This window comes from Gavialis gangeticus, unplaced genomic scaffold, assembly GCF_001723915.1.
Source record: "Gavialis gangeticus isolate Ggan-Ray unplaced genomic scaffold, GavGan_comp1, whole genome shotgun sequence".
In the NCBI taxonomy this organism is placed as follows: domain Eukaryota; kingdom Metazoa; phylum Chordata; order Crocodylia; family Gavialidae; genus Gavialis; species Gavialis gangeticus.
The window spans coordinates 19,340,054-19,355,611 of record NW_017728992.1 but is presented as its reverse complement, the minus strand read 5'-3'; positions in this window follow the sequence as shown (position 1 = coordinate 19,355,611).

Here is a 15,558-nt window from a genome sequence, read left to right as displayed (position 1 = left end):
CTCCATTGAAAACCTTTCTGTTTCCTTTTATTTTTTTCATTTATGTAACAGGGTTCTCCTTGAGACCCTGTTAAGGAAAAGGGGGCAGCTGGAAATAATGACACCATGAGGAGGGCAGGCCCCGACCCTTAGGTGCCAATGGCAGCTAAACCCCGGAGGATAAAAAGGAGAGGAAGACGAGGAAAGGAGCCTTCAGGCACCACAGAAGAAAGAGAGAGACAGAGGAGCTGCAAGAGTGACCCTGGTGCAGTATTAGAGGGAGCTCAGGATTCAGATCTCATCTGATCTTACCTTGAATCCACCGGAGCGATGGTGAGTGCAGGGAGAAGTGGAACCGGGCTGCAGGCTGGGGGTGGTGGGGGGTGGAATGTAGCAGCGCAGGTAGAAGTGCAGAGGTACCTGGGGACTCAGATGTCTGGCAGGTTTTAGCGTGTCAGAATCCCACTGTCTATATTGAGTCTGTGAGTTTCTGTACCTACTAACTAGGAGGCTGATGAAGTGAAGTTCATAGGTCCGGCTCTGAAAAGTGGTTTGTAAATTCAAGCAAGCACCTAACCACATCACCAGAACTGAAGCCAACTTCCTACAGCTCAAAACATAAAACCCACCAACTATCTCCAGTACCCCCACAAACTACACAACAGAATCTATCAAAACAAGAATACCCAAATACCTGTGGGGGCACATTTATCACAAAAACCCCATTCTGTCTCCAGTCTCTCCAGCCTGATCCTGCGAGGGAACAGTTTACAAACCACTTTTCACAGCCAGGCCTTCATCAACCTCCTAGGTGCAGAAACTCATGGACTCAATATAGACAGTGGTACCTTTGCTGTTACATCTCCTTTTCCCCCCACCCCAGCCTGTCACTCATGGCCTGATGGCTCCATTTCCATTTTCACTGACTGGTTTCCTTGCTTGCATTGCATGCCAGGCCAACCTCTGGCTTCTTTACTATTCCTTCCTTCCAGGAACAGCACACAGACACATCAATTGCAGGTGCTTCTATGCCCTTGGCCCACATTGGCAGCAGCTGGCGTGGAGAAGACTGGCTGGTGCTGGGAGTGCCGGCACAGGAAAGTGGATCCCCTCTTCCACATCCTCTAGCCTTTGCCCTTTTGCCCTGACTCTGTAGACCAGCACCTGCATCCAGTGATTGAGGGTTTTGGTGCTGCAAGTGCACGCTTCCCTTCACCCTCAGGTCACAATGTCCGCCAGCATGTGGACCATACTGGACTGCAAGGGATCTAACCATCTCCTTCTGCCCTCCTGCAGCCACCTCACCAGTGCCTGCACATCTGGTGACAGCGGCTTGCCCAGCCAGGAACATTGATCCCCTGGAACTTCTCCATTTGGTTCTCAAGTTCCATCACTACAGGGGTCACCTGGCTGTGCTGAGGCTCTTTGTGGCCTTGAGAAAGGGCTTGAGGACAACTAATATCTGGGAGATGGTATCCCACTCAGCTCTGTTAAGGAAACTGCTGATCCCAATCTCCCCAACCAAGGTCATCTCATGGATGGCCTTCTGTTGCTCCACCAGTCTTTTGAGCATCAGGTATATGGAGTTCCACTGAGTCTCCACAACATTCATGATTTTGTGCTGTGGGATGCTCAGCTCTGCCTGTTTCTCCCACAGCATCTTGCCCCTTTGATGCTGTGGTGGAAGTATCCCACCACCTTCCTGCATTTTTGCTTCCTGCAATGGGTGGTAGTGATAGCACCATCACCTGCAGCCCTGTTCCCCTCCAAGATGTCCCTGATTATAAGGTGCAGCCTGTATGCCACAGAGCACATGCCAAGAAAGTTGGCATCATGGACAGCCTTGACTATATTGGCCCCATTATCGGTGACCATGAACTCACGGGTGAGCTCACCCTGCCCAATGAGGCACCCCTGCACTATGCAGTTCATGCACATGATGATCTCCCTTGCTGTGTGGGACTCATCCAGCACTTTGGTTTGGAGGACAGTCCACCGACAGCCTGACTGATCACACCAGTGCCCTGTCAGGGAGAGGTAGGCATGACTGCCACTCTGGCTGCTCCTGATGTTGGAGGTGAAATGCAAGGTTACCTGTGGCCCTGCCTTGTGCAGCTCCTCCTTCATGTTCTCCCTGCATGCCTCATACAGGGAGGGCACCACTGTCCTACTAAAGGTGGTGCATGCGGGCACTTAGTAAGGTGGGGCCATGAGTGCCATGAGCCACCTGAACCCTGGGCACTCAACTAAGGATAAGGGCTGGCTATCCACAGTAAGCATGTCCAAAATGCTCTGGGTGATCTCGCTCACCCTTACAATGTGCTCTGCTTTGTCTGCAGCTTTCCCCCACCATTCCAGGGTGGTCTAGCTCTACTTTGGGGGGGATAGGGGCTTTGAAGTGAGAGGGGGACTTCCCTTTGGGCATGCTTACACTGATGCCAGGCTGAGGAGCAAGAACGGCAAGGGGATGCTGCCTCCTGAGATTCAGCAGTATCACCATGGTGCATAAAGTGTTTCACCACCTGGCTGATCTGCCTTTGGCAGTGCTGGCAGATAGCAAACCTAGGATCATCTGCCATCTCAAAATAATCCCACACTACACTACTCCCCCACTTCTGGGTTACGGGTGGGGATCCTGCCTTATGCCCTGTCAAAGATCAAAGTCTTTGATTTCAGATGCCAATGGCAAAAGGTCAGATGGCAAAAGGTCAAAAGCTAACACAACAAACTCTGTAATTGTAGTCTCACACTATTATTCTTTAGTTTGTAATAGTGCTGCATAGACACACCCCTATCTGTGCCTCATTTTAAATCACTTGATTTTCTCATACAAGAGAGAAACTAACCTTGGGTTAAAGATATTGGTACCCATGGTGACTAGATAAAAATGAAACTCCAAATTACCTGACTTTAGTGAAGTTGTAAAATTAAATGATATGCTATGCTTGCCCTCTTGTGAACAAATAGGACCAGTACCACCCAAATAAAAGGATAGCCCCCCCCTTATGAAACTTGAGAAAACAAAGAAAGCACAAGTGCCAACCTGTTAATTATTCATGGCTGGCATGTAATAATTGGCTACTCTGTCTGCTATAACTTTGAAAGGACTTCCGCCCAAAGCGGAGATCTCAGAGCATTCCCAAGAGACACAGTCTGTAACCTGATCAGTTACAAACAATATCTCTCCGCCTTTGGTTGGTTTTATTTTTTTTCCTCTGGAGTAACCCGGTTCCTGCCGGCTCGTTCTTTTCATCTTATCTTATCTTTTGTACGTCCCTCTCGTCAAGAGCTCTCGGTAAAGGCCATAGTAATTTGTGTAAACTGTTTGAAACCTGTACTCAGCAAGTCTGCAACTTAATGTAATTGCTGGGTGACAGAACATCTGCATGCTGTAACTGAATAAATTAACTCTTCTGCCTACGCTGCAATCAATCATCAGTAGCGTAAGTAAAATAAACTTTCTGTGTAACCAATAAGCTTTAAATCATCTGACTATCTGACTCCTGCTCACCGTTAACACCTGCCTGTCTGGTCATAAATCCCCCCTCGCACCAAGCCGGTCGTACCGACCCAGGCTCGCAGGTCAAGGGTGCACCGGCATCTGGGCACGACATGCCCCTCCTCAGCAAGCTGAGGCACAACAGCAGGAGGAGAAGACTTACCTGAGTCACTTACCTGAGCCTCCACAACCTCAACCTCCTCTGAGGTGCTTTCCAGAGAAGGAGACCTGGGTCCAGGGGAATTTTGAGGGGTGTGGAGCACAAAGTAAGATTCCCCCTTGGTCCTCAGAATTTCTTTAGCTAGGGTGCTCAGGTCCCCTGGTTCCATAACCAGCTCCTCCTCTGGCAATGGGAGACTTATGCTGGGAGATGAAATTGTGGTAGAGGACACTGTTATTCTGCTACTGGTGCCTATTTTTGGAGTTAGAGGAGGTGTTGCAGGTGCAGGTGCAGATGCAGGTACTGCTCCCACCTCCTTGCTTCCACTGCCAGCAGAAGCCTCATGGCTGCCAGGAAAGTGGATGCATCTATGTTTGGGGGGGTGGAACTTGCATCTCTAGCTCTCCCCCTTCCCCATCTAGCCCCCTTTCTACCACTGCCAGAAGACCTGGCACCTGCCTTTCCAGTACACTTCATATTAATCTTTCCTGTTAGGGAAAATGTCTCTCCATATGTAACTAATAATAGAATATATGTCGTCTTCTCTCTGATATATGACCAACTGTGTCTGACTTCTTTTGTGTTCTGTTTTGTTTACTGTTCTGTGTTGTTTTGTATCATGCCTAAAATATCTATTCTCTTCTTCTTCTTCTATGACTGAGTGTCTGATTTCTGTGTTGTCTTAATCTGACGACGACTTCTGTGTTGTTTTTAGTCTGTATGTAACTAATAGCTATAACTAATAATATTAATAACTATATATAATTTCTTCTTCTTCTTCCATGAATGTGTGACTTATTCTGTGTTGTAATAATATCTGACTTCTTCTTCTATGATGTGTGTGTGGGTGTGTGTAATGTGTGTTTCCCTGCACAGCAATGGATCATACTGTCAGTGTAAACACAGCTTTCTTTTTAAAAATTTTTGGGGAAAAAACCAAGAACAAATATAAAATGAAAGAAATGGATACATAGAGGGATTCTAGTTAGTAACCTAAGATATATCCAATCTTTTCCAAGACCAAAAAGTAGTAGGACACTAATTAGGAAGCCAAGCTAGTCAGTAGCTTTAAGACACTGTTGCTCAGGGAGACAGCTTACAAAATACACAGAAAGCCTGCAAACGGAGGCATATATGCTGTTTTTATGTCCTTCCCCCAGACACTATGATTGGAAGGGGGCTTAGGGAGATATCACAGTCACTGGCCAGCTAGAGATGTCAGTACATTCGCCCTGCTCCCCCTCCCTCTTCTCAGTTTCTGTTCCCCTGAAAGACCACCTCTGAATCTTATCTGAATTGATTTGGAGGCTCTGAATTGATTCAGAACGTTTTAAGCTTCTTCAGATTCAATTCAGATTCAGAGATTTGATGCTCAAATCACAAACTAAAGCTTTGCACAGCCCCACCTGTTAGTAGTGTTTGGGAAGTAATTTCAGTCTCTTATGAAAAAGGAGGCGAGTTAACATTTCCTGACCCAGCAGTTCTGCTGCCTATGATACTAAGGACTAGAGGAGAGTTATTCCTCCCACATGTTCAATGCATAGGTCTCCAGTTTAGAATTCTGTGTTGTGCCTCTTCTGTGTTGTGTCTCTTAATGTCTCTGTTGCTGTCACTGCAGTTCATGAAGACACATGATATAGCTCTGTATACTTCTGTACATTAAAATTTATTTAATGCTTTATACAGTTGGGCCTCCATTTATATGGTGGTTATGTTCTTGAAAAATACCATGCAAATAGAAATCATATAAAAAGATACCATAGGTCTATGAGAAATAAGGGTTTAGGTTCCAGATGCGGCCAATACTTTGGGCGATAAATGCTTGTGCATGCGCACAGCCACAGTGAGGAGCAGAGCCAGGCAGCTTGTAGAGTTGTGTGCAGCTGGTAAGTCTGGTGTGGTGTAAGGGAAGGGTGGGAGGGATGGTGTGGGGTGGGTGTGGGATGGAGCTGTGGATCATCCAGGAGATACCTGGGGAGAGAGGTGGCTCCCACCACTGCACTCCTCCCAGGAGGGTATGAGGGGTGACTCCAGATCTGGGGTGGGGTTAGGTGAGGTGGGGTGGGTGGGCTGCAGCTGGAGCCAGGGCTGCGCTTGGCTTTTCTTGGCATTGGCTGGACTCAGAGTAGGCAGCAGTGGTACTGGAAGAGTGTTATGAGGGGGGCTGAAGCCACCCCAAATTTCACTGTAGCCCCCCATAGCTCTCTTCCAGTGCTGTCACCACCTGCTCCAAGCCTAGCCTGGCATAGCTCCCACCAAGAAGAGTCCCATGCAGCCCTGGCTCCAGCTCACAGCTGCAGCCCACCCTACCTTACACAGATTTGGGAGCAAACACCCCGCCCATGCCCTCCCAGGGTGCGTGCAGCAGCAGCAGCCACACCCTCCACTCCACCATACCCCCTGGACAAGCCACACCTGTGCCCTGCACCCATCCTGCCACAGCTGGGCAGCACCTGCACCAGCCCCTGCCCCACTCCCTCTCTCACCATGGGGGGTGTTGATCTGCCCCCTCCACCACTTCCCTACCCATCTCCTTCCACCCCAACACAACACACTTACCAGCTACACTGAGAGCAGTGTGGTGGACGGGGTGCAGGGAGTGACCAGCTGATTCTAGATGAACCTGTGCATCCTGGTTACCATACTGCACCTTGTAAAAGTGAATCCATACTATGTACAAAAATAACGGGGCCCCAATTAGTTGCCTGTGCATAGCTGAAACTGTGCCAAAAAAATACTTTGGCTGTACATTGCATAAATTTCTCAGTTTTCATCACTTATATTTCCAATTTTCTTTTGTTATCCATTGCAAGAAGAATATTATTTGGCACTGAATTGCAAAAAGCAGGTAAGGTAAGTGTTACAGGGCATGTCAATACGTAATGCTACATCACTGTAGCAATGTGCTATGGCAGTGTATCACCCGTGGGCAAGGACTGTGACACCGCAGCTATGTCACAGTAGTGACACGCTCCCCCAGTATAGCATGTTAATATGGCAACATACTGCCTGAAAATAACTGCACAGCAGTCATGGGGCAATACGGGCTGCTACTGCACCATCATGTAGTACTTCCCTTCCAAAAGAAAGTACTAAATGACAGCACAATAACAAAGGTGCTGTAGGGACATATGTAGATGCACCCATGTTGTGGTAAGTAGTTACTTCCAGTTAGTGAGAGCAGGGACTCCAAATCCACACTGGTCAAATCAGAGGCAAACCAGTAGAATAGATTTTAGAGCACACTAATTATTTTCAGTTCTATATATGCCTCCACCTGACAAGTCATGGTACTTGAAAAAATCAGGGAAAGATGTTGTTATGAATTTTGAGGTTAAAGCTATCCATGTTTCACAGTGGCAAATCGCAGATTGCAATGCCATACATTTTCAAATGTGGGTTCTAAAATTAGACACCTAAGTCAAGACCCTTCCTCTAGATCTAGATCAGGCAGAGTACACAGAGATTCCAATGAACAGTTGTGTATGTTTCTTACTCTTTACCATCAGACTGCTCACTGATGTACCCAATTTTAGGCACCCAAGTTTGAAACAGTTGTCAAAGATCAAAGTCTTTGATTTTGGATGCTGATGGCAAAAGAGCAAAAGATCAGATGGCAAAAGGTCAAAAGCTAACACAGCAAATTTTGTAATTGTAGTCTCACACTATTATTTTTTAGTTTGTAATAGTGCTGCATATTCACACCCCTGTCTGTGCCTCATTTCAAATTACTTAAACTCCCATACGAAAGACAAACTAACCTTGAATTGTATACAACTCAGCGCTATGACGTCAAAAAAGATATTGTACCCATAGTAACGAGATACCAAATTAGCTGGGTTTAACGGAATTGTAAAATTAAATAATATGCTACGCTCGCCCTCCTGTGACCAAACAGGACCAGTACCACCCAAGTAAAAATATAAACCCCCTTTTTATAAAACTTAAGCAAACAAAAAGAGCACAAGTGCCAACCTGTTAATTATTCATGCCAGGCGTATTATTATTGGCTATTTTGTTTCCTATGACTTTAAAAGAACTTCCGCCCAAAAGGGGAGAACTGCGTATACACTCAAGAAGGGAGATCTCGGAGCATTCCCAAGAGACACAGTTTGTAACCTGATCAGTTACAAATATTATCTCTCCGCCTACGTATCTTTCTGGCTTACCCCCGTTTTGCTGGCTTGTGTCGTCTTATCTTTTTCGCTCGTCTTATCTTATCTTTCGTACGTCCCTCTCATCAAGAGCTCTCGGTAATCTGCAAACCATAGTAATTTGTATAAACTGTTTAAAACCTGTACTCAGCAAGTCTGCAATCCACTGTAATCACTGAGTGACAGAACATCTGCATGCTGTAACTAAGAAATCAACTGCTTCTGCCTACGCTGCAAGCCATCAGTAGCGTAAGTAAAATAAACTTTCTGTGTAACCAATGCGCATTAAACCATTTAAACTGTCTGACTCCTGCTCGCCATTAACACCCGCCTGTCTGGTCATAAATCGCCCCTTGCACCAAGCTGGTCGTACCGACCCAGGCTCGCAGGTCAAGAGTGCACTGGCATCTGGGCGCGACAACAGTGAATGCTTCAGTCCTTTTCCTCAATGCTTAAGTTTCCTTGGGTGTGTTTACACATGTTGTTATGGCAATGTTGTTACCATGCCATGATTTAATACTTCCGTTTCAAAGTATTAAATCACAGTGCAGTAACAGTATGTACTGTGCCATATACATGGTACACAGTTATTTTTAGCAGCTGCTTCACCGTAGTAGCTCACTGTACTAGGGGAGCACATTGCTACGGCAAAGTAGCTGCTGGTCACATGTAGAAGACCACAGAAGCTATGTTGCTCTAGCTCATTGCTACAGTGTTGTAGCATCATGTGTAGACACAGCCCTTTGGTAGTAAATATAGTGTCTTTGCACTATATTTAAATGTAATAGTTATGCATCATGCATAACCATAAATTCTAAGTAATTCAGTGAGTGCTGGTGAACTTGGATGCCCCCAAACAGATGCAGTTCTCCATGATAACTTGATAACTATAATTTCTCTATGCCGATTTTGAAACCCTAATCTAATAATCTGGGTTCCTCTTAAACATATGTAAACATAGGCTTCTAAAGGTTTGAGATCTAAAATTAATTAATATAATCAGTTGAGGAAAAGCATAGGTGTATGTGAGTGACATCTATTTCATCTTTAATTTTATGACAGTGCATACTACAAAGCACTTAGCAACAAGAAGAAAGTGTCATAATAGCTCATCATTTAAGTTTGCCTAAAATTTGTGAATTTCTTCAGAGTACTTGGTCTACTGAAATAAGGTTTTAGTGTAGACCATTGTCTATCACTGTTTTTTTTGCAGGGGGGACCAGGTGCAGTGATCTTTTCATTATGAGAAGCACCCTATTTAATATGCTTGACTTTGAATTCTACTTTTTTAAACTTTGAAAGTCTTTAAAGGATTTAATTATCTCGGTGTCATTATATTTTTCACTTCAAAAGATCCTTAAAGCGTGAGCACATAAAGATACTATTCCCTTTTGACAGATCCGGGTGATGCAAAGTGATGTTAGGATGGCATCTTTCACAGGATATAATTAAATTGCCAATGTTGATAGAAAGAGAAAAGTATGGAAGCCAAGTCCCTCAGCTTGTACCACAACTTGGTATAGCACCCTTAAAGTCAATGTGTTTACACCAGTTGATAACAGCCAAACTTGTGACAGAGATTAACACTTAATGCAGTAATCTCCACAAAGTGCAGGGTCACACTTGGTCATTACTTAGAAGTATGACCTCCAAGAATTATATTGGTTCTTCAGAAAGTGAGACTGGAGAGTTCAGATGTCTTCAGATTCAGTGCTGTGAAAGTTTAACAAAATTCCTTACTGAGGACAATCTCTTTCTGATGGCACTTCTTCAAAATTGGAATGATTGTCTGGAGTACCCCCATCCCTGTTACTCTTCACTGTTCAGACATGATTTGCTCAGGAGACTTATGTTTTCTATTATGTGACTTTTGAGGTTGGAAGGTTGGATCCTGCAGCTATGCCTGGTAAGTCACTCCTGCACTGAGTCCCACTAACCCACTACTTACAGGATCTGTAAGATGTTTCTGTTAGACCCCAGCTCCATGCAGCACCCAACGACTAGGGCGACAACGATCCAACTGATCATGGATCCTGTTACTCATTAGCCAGAGCAAGCAGGGATCAAACACCAGCACACATTACTCACAACAGTTTTATCCAGAATTGAGACAGCTTCAGGCAAAGGCCCCCAAAAAACAACAAACCGGGAACCTGCACTGAACAATAGTTCTTTTCACATTTTATACACCTTGGTTCATACATATTAACATCCATTCCACCCTTGTCCCTCCTTCGGTTCCACCCATTTCTCTTCCCATCTCAAACTCCATTTCTGTTTATTGTTTACTTCATTAGCATGGAATTGCCTATGCATTGTATTCATTTACATGCCCCTCTGCTAAGAGCACATGTGTAAGGCCACAAACCTCAGCTTCCTCTGGTCACTTGCTGGTTTTTCTCATTCTTTGCTGATTTCAGCACCATCTTCAAGGTCTTGCTTCTGCTTTATCTCCTGACAATAGCTGGTGGGCTGCATCTTGTTCTTCTTACACAATGGGCTCTACCACTATGACTTTGTTTAGAAAACTGCTTGCCTAAGCATTTGCAATGTTAGTCTTAATATATCATTCTGCCTTTTGACCAGCAGCTCTGCTGAGAGGCAGATACAAGCCCTGTTCCAGCTGCTAATCTAGTGCTCCCCTAAAATCCACATACTGTTACCCTAACAGCTTCCACATACAAGATGTACTGTGTAAGCTTAATTAAGTGTAATCTTAATTATTAGTCTTTCTTATGTTTGTCAACTCAGCTCTTTGCAGGATGAAAAACTTGATAAGTGGGTAGAAGTAAAGTGACAGATGACTGAATATTTGGCTTCAAAATCTTGGGTGGGGCAGGACTTCTCTATATCTCTGTTACAGCCTTGATTATTTTCCTCTTATCTACCTGAGCACACTTAACATCTGCATTCATGCCTGACATTGCAGTCAGCTCTTCCTCTAACTGAAAGGGTTTGGACAGGAATCCCTTTAAAGCCTGCCAACCCAACTCCTCTATAGGATGTAAAGTTCTTCTTCCATCCCAATCTTTAAGAACAAGCATATTGCCTCCCCTGCAAATCTGCTGTAATAGAGAATCATGAACAGACTGGGAATCAAACATTGGTGTTTTAAATAATTGATAAATGCCTTAGCCAAGGAAGGTCAAAGTAACTCCTAAAAACATGATAATTAGAGAACATTTTCTAGCACTAACTAATGAAAATACATTTATCTATAACTTGTACCTGAATAATATATGTCTATATATATAGCAATAAGATATATCCAAGATAACAGAAACAAAATGAATTATGTATACTATACAGTTAGCAGGAACCATAGAACATTAAGCTTCTGAAAAGAACATGAGCAAGAGCTTACAGTAAGAAACAGTAACAGCCTCTTATAACAAATACTGGGCTTATTCATTAGTCTATGGCAATATTGCAAGAAACAAATTAATAAGACTGCAGAAAACCCACTTGGCAGAAATTATTTTATATTTGATACCTACTCTAAGGGTTTGAGTCTAAATTAAAGTGAGTGGAAAATTAAAATCTGGATGATAGTGAGTCCAGTAGAAGAATGTAATTTCCTAATTAACTCGTGAACCTATTTTCTCTAATGGTTTCAAATCTGCCTGAGTAGAACAATGGATCCATAACACTTTCCTGAGTTACATAAAGCCCATGTGCTAGGAATTGAACAGTAGGAACAAGTGTATACTATGTATCAGAAAGAGAGAGAGATGATTGTGTAGAGTACACAAATGATCCATACGTGTAGCGGTAATAAGGATGGTTAAATTTTAAAAGTTCACTGATTGTAAAGGTTGTAAAGCATCTTGAGTATCAAAGTGAAAAGGTGAAGAGAAATTGTATTTTCTTCTATCACAGTCTGTGACACAGGGATAAGATGGAGAACAAGGGAATAAATGGATCTGAAGAAGCCTATGACCTTAAACAAATGAATGGGCAGTCCAAATAAAATAAGAGAATCTGAGATAGTAATGTAACAAGAGATAGAGTGGGGCACAAGCCTTGAATGGTGCCTAAGGGTGTGTGTGTGTGGGGGGGGGGATGTTGGAATGGAGCAGGGACTGAATGTCACTTTTCCATTCTCCACCCCCTGTGTGCCCTCCACTCCTAACACCTTAATTTTCTTTTTTAAGGCATAGGTCTTTGTCCATTTAGCAACCAAACAGCAATTACTGCCTAAAGCATCATAGTTTACTGGACTGATCTCAAAGCTCAGAAAATTGAAGTAATAGCACAAGAGCTATTAAACACCAAGACACGTCATTCTACAGTAAAAGCTCTGTTATCTGGCATCCCCTGGGAATGGGGGATGCCGGATAACAAAATATGTTGGTTAATTAAGCGGCCCAGGCTGCCTCTTCTCCCGCCACACCTTGGTACAAAGGTGTCAAAGAACAACATTTTGTGAAGTCTTAGGATTACTTAGCTAGATATTTCTAGGTTGTCAACAGCCTTTGAAACTCAGTGACTGTAGATTCAGCTCCTTTAACTATTTTGGTCAGTATGAAACCCCAGGACTTTGAGATTAATGGCTCAGTGATATCTGTGGGAAAAATTGTATTTATCATGGGCTACCGATTACTCATCTGCACTCTGCCCCCCCAAAAAAACCCCAAACAAAGCTACTTCTAATACTCAGAACCTCTGAGCACTTTCAAATGCCTATCCCTCTTTAATAAAAACTGCCTGCCAAATAAATCTTTTTTCTTATACTCAGGAACCCACATGGATTAAAAATATGAACTTTAGATTATTGAAAAGGAAAGATCACTTTCTTTCCAGTGGGTTACTGTAACAGAGAGCCAGAGCCTCCCATTTCTTTAAGAAGAAAGCATTAGCAGAGAGTTCACCAGGTAGGGGTGAACATTGCCCACAGTGAGTTGGTGGAAGGGAAATAAGTAGCCAGGGGCCCAGACGCTCCGAGTTTGTATTTCAGAGCTAGCTGCTCTACAATAGTACAACAGGGCACAACCCTGCTTGGGCACCAGGGGCACTGCTACAGCATCTAGACTAGGGTGGACAAAATAGGGCCTAAGGTCTATTTCCCAGTAACCCCTGCCTGTGTGGCTGGGGCTGGTTTCCATGAAGACCCCAGCAACAGCCATGCTGTGATAGCGTGAGGCCGGGATTTCCATGGAGACCGGTTGCAGCAGTGTTGGCAGGGTGTGCAGCAGGGTGCACTGCTGTTCCAGAGCCCAGCTGGGATCTTGCATCAGTGACAGTGTGCGCTGTAGCCGGGGCAGAGCCATGATCTGCTGCCTGCAAGCTCCTCCTTGGGGCATTCAAGCTGCAAATTTTAACTCTCCCTCAGTTCTGGACCACGATGTTGCTGCCACAAGATCCCAGCCACACAGGCAGGAGCTGCTGGGAAATGGACTCCACTGATGGTTAGATCCCACCCATGGGGTAGACTTTGCCCACCCTGATCTAGACCAGCAGCCATAAATTGCCCTGGAGGCCAGCCAATAAGCCTAATTGGAAACCTCTGCAGTCAGGTGGGGAGCCACCTGACTGAAAGGGGCAGGGCTTAAAAGGCATATAAAGCCCACGGCCTAAGTTTGTCTCTATAGATAAGAGGGGATGAGCTTCTTCCCAGAAGAGTTACCTGACTGATAGTGGAGCTGCCATAGGAGGATGTTGATGGCTTACAGAAAAATACAAGCCAGGGTAAGGGGAAGTCTTGCTGTACAGCCAGCAATACAGGATTTATAGTTTCATTGTAGATAGGGTTGGAAGGGACCTGAGCAGATCATCAAGTCCAACTCCCTTGCCATGGGCAGGAAAGAATGCTGGGGTCTAATAACCCCAGCAAGGTTATCTAGCCTCTTTTGAAGACGTCCAGGGTAGGAGTGAGCACCACTTCCTTTGGAAGTTGGTTCCAGATCTTAGCCACCCTGACTGTGAAGTAGTGCCTCCTGATATCTAGCCTGAATCTACTCTCTGTCAACTTATGGCTGTTATTCCTTGTTTCTTCCAGTAGTGCTTGGGGGAACAGGGACTCTCCCATTTTCTGCTGGTCTCCCTTGGCCAGTTTATAGACAGCCACCAGATCCCCTCTCAGTCTTCTCTTGTGGAGGCTAAACAGGTTCAGGTCTCATAGCCTCTCCTTGTAGGGCTTGTCCTGATACCCCCTGATCATGCGTGTGGCCCTCCTCTGGACCCTCTCCAAGTTGTCCACATCCCTCCTGAAGTGCGGCACCCAGAACTGGACACAGTACTCCAACTGCGGCCTGACCAGTGTCGCATAGAGGGGGATGATCATTTCCTTGTACCTGCTCGTGATGCATCTGTGGATGCATGAGAAGGTGTGGTTAACCTTCCTTACTGTGTCCCCACATTGGCAGCCCATGTTCATCTTGGAGTCTATAATGACTCCAAGATTCCTTTCTGCCTCTGTGCTGATGAGAAGGGAGTTCCCCAGCCTGTAGGTATACTGCTGGTTCTTTCTCCCTAGGTGCAGTATCCTGCACTTGTCAGTATTGAGTCCTATCTTATTCTCATCCACCCACCCTTGTAACCTGTCCAGATCCAATTGCAGCCTTTCCCTCCCTTCTAACATGCCCACTTCTCCCCACATCATAGTATCATCTGCAAATTTGAACACGGTGCTTTTCACCCCCTCATCCAAGTCGCTGATGAAGATGTTGAACAGTGCGGGCCCAAGGACTGAGCCCTGGGGGACGCCACTGCCCATATCCCTCCATGCTGAAAATGAACCATCCACCACCACTCTCTGGGTGCGGCCCTCCAGCAAATTTGCGACCCATCTGACTGTGTAGGCATCGACACCACAAACTCCTAATTTTTTAATGAGGATGGGGTGACAGTGTTGAAAGCCTTCCTAAAGTCCAGAAAGACTATGTCCACCACAACCTGGTCATAGAAGGACACCAGGTTGGTCTGACAGGATCTGCATCTAATGAACCTATGTTGGTTGCCCCTAAGCATACACTCCCTTGCTTGCCCCTCACAGATGTGCAGCTGGATAATTTTCTCAAAGAGCTTCCCCAGGACCGAGGTAAGACTAAGAGGCCTATAATTTCCTGGGTCATCCTTCCTCCCTTTTCTGAAAATGGGGACCACATTGGCCCTTTTCCAGTTCTCTGGCACCTCACCACAGAACCACAAGTGTTTGTAAAGCTGTGCCAGGGGTCCCACAATGACCTCTGCTAATTCCCTAAGCACTCTGGGGTGGAGATCATCAGGACCTGCTATTTTGAACATATCCAGCCTCACCAGAAGTTCCCTGACTAGGTCCTCTCTGACCCTAGGCCTGGCTGCACCTCCCCTGGGACCATCAGTTATCCTGGTGGGGGGAAGACCTGGTCCCTGCTCAGAAAAATGGAAGCAAATAAATTGTTAAGTAGTTATCTTTGTCATCTGGTGAGACCACAGGATTTCCAAGCATGTCCTGCACAGGCCTCATGTTACCTGGAACCTTCTTTTTACCCCCTATATATTTAAAAAAGGATTTCTTGTTATTCTTGATCCAGGTCACTAGTCCCAGTTCCATCTCCACTTTGGCCTTCCTAACAGCCCCCCTACAATCCCGAGTTACGGAGGTATTGTCCTCCCTAGTGATGGCCCCTCCCTTCCATTGGATGTATGCCTCCTTAGCTTTGAGACGTTCCAGGATGCTTTTGGTGAGCCGTGAGGGCTTTTGAGCACTCTTGCCCCCTTTGATTCGTGTTGGGATTGCCACCCATTGGGCTTGGAGGATTGTCTCCTTCAGGAATGACCACTCT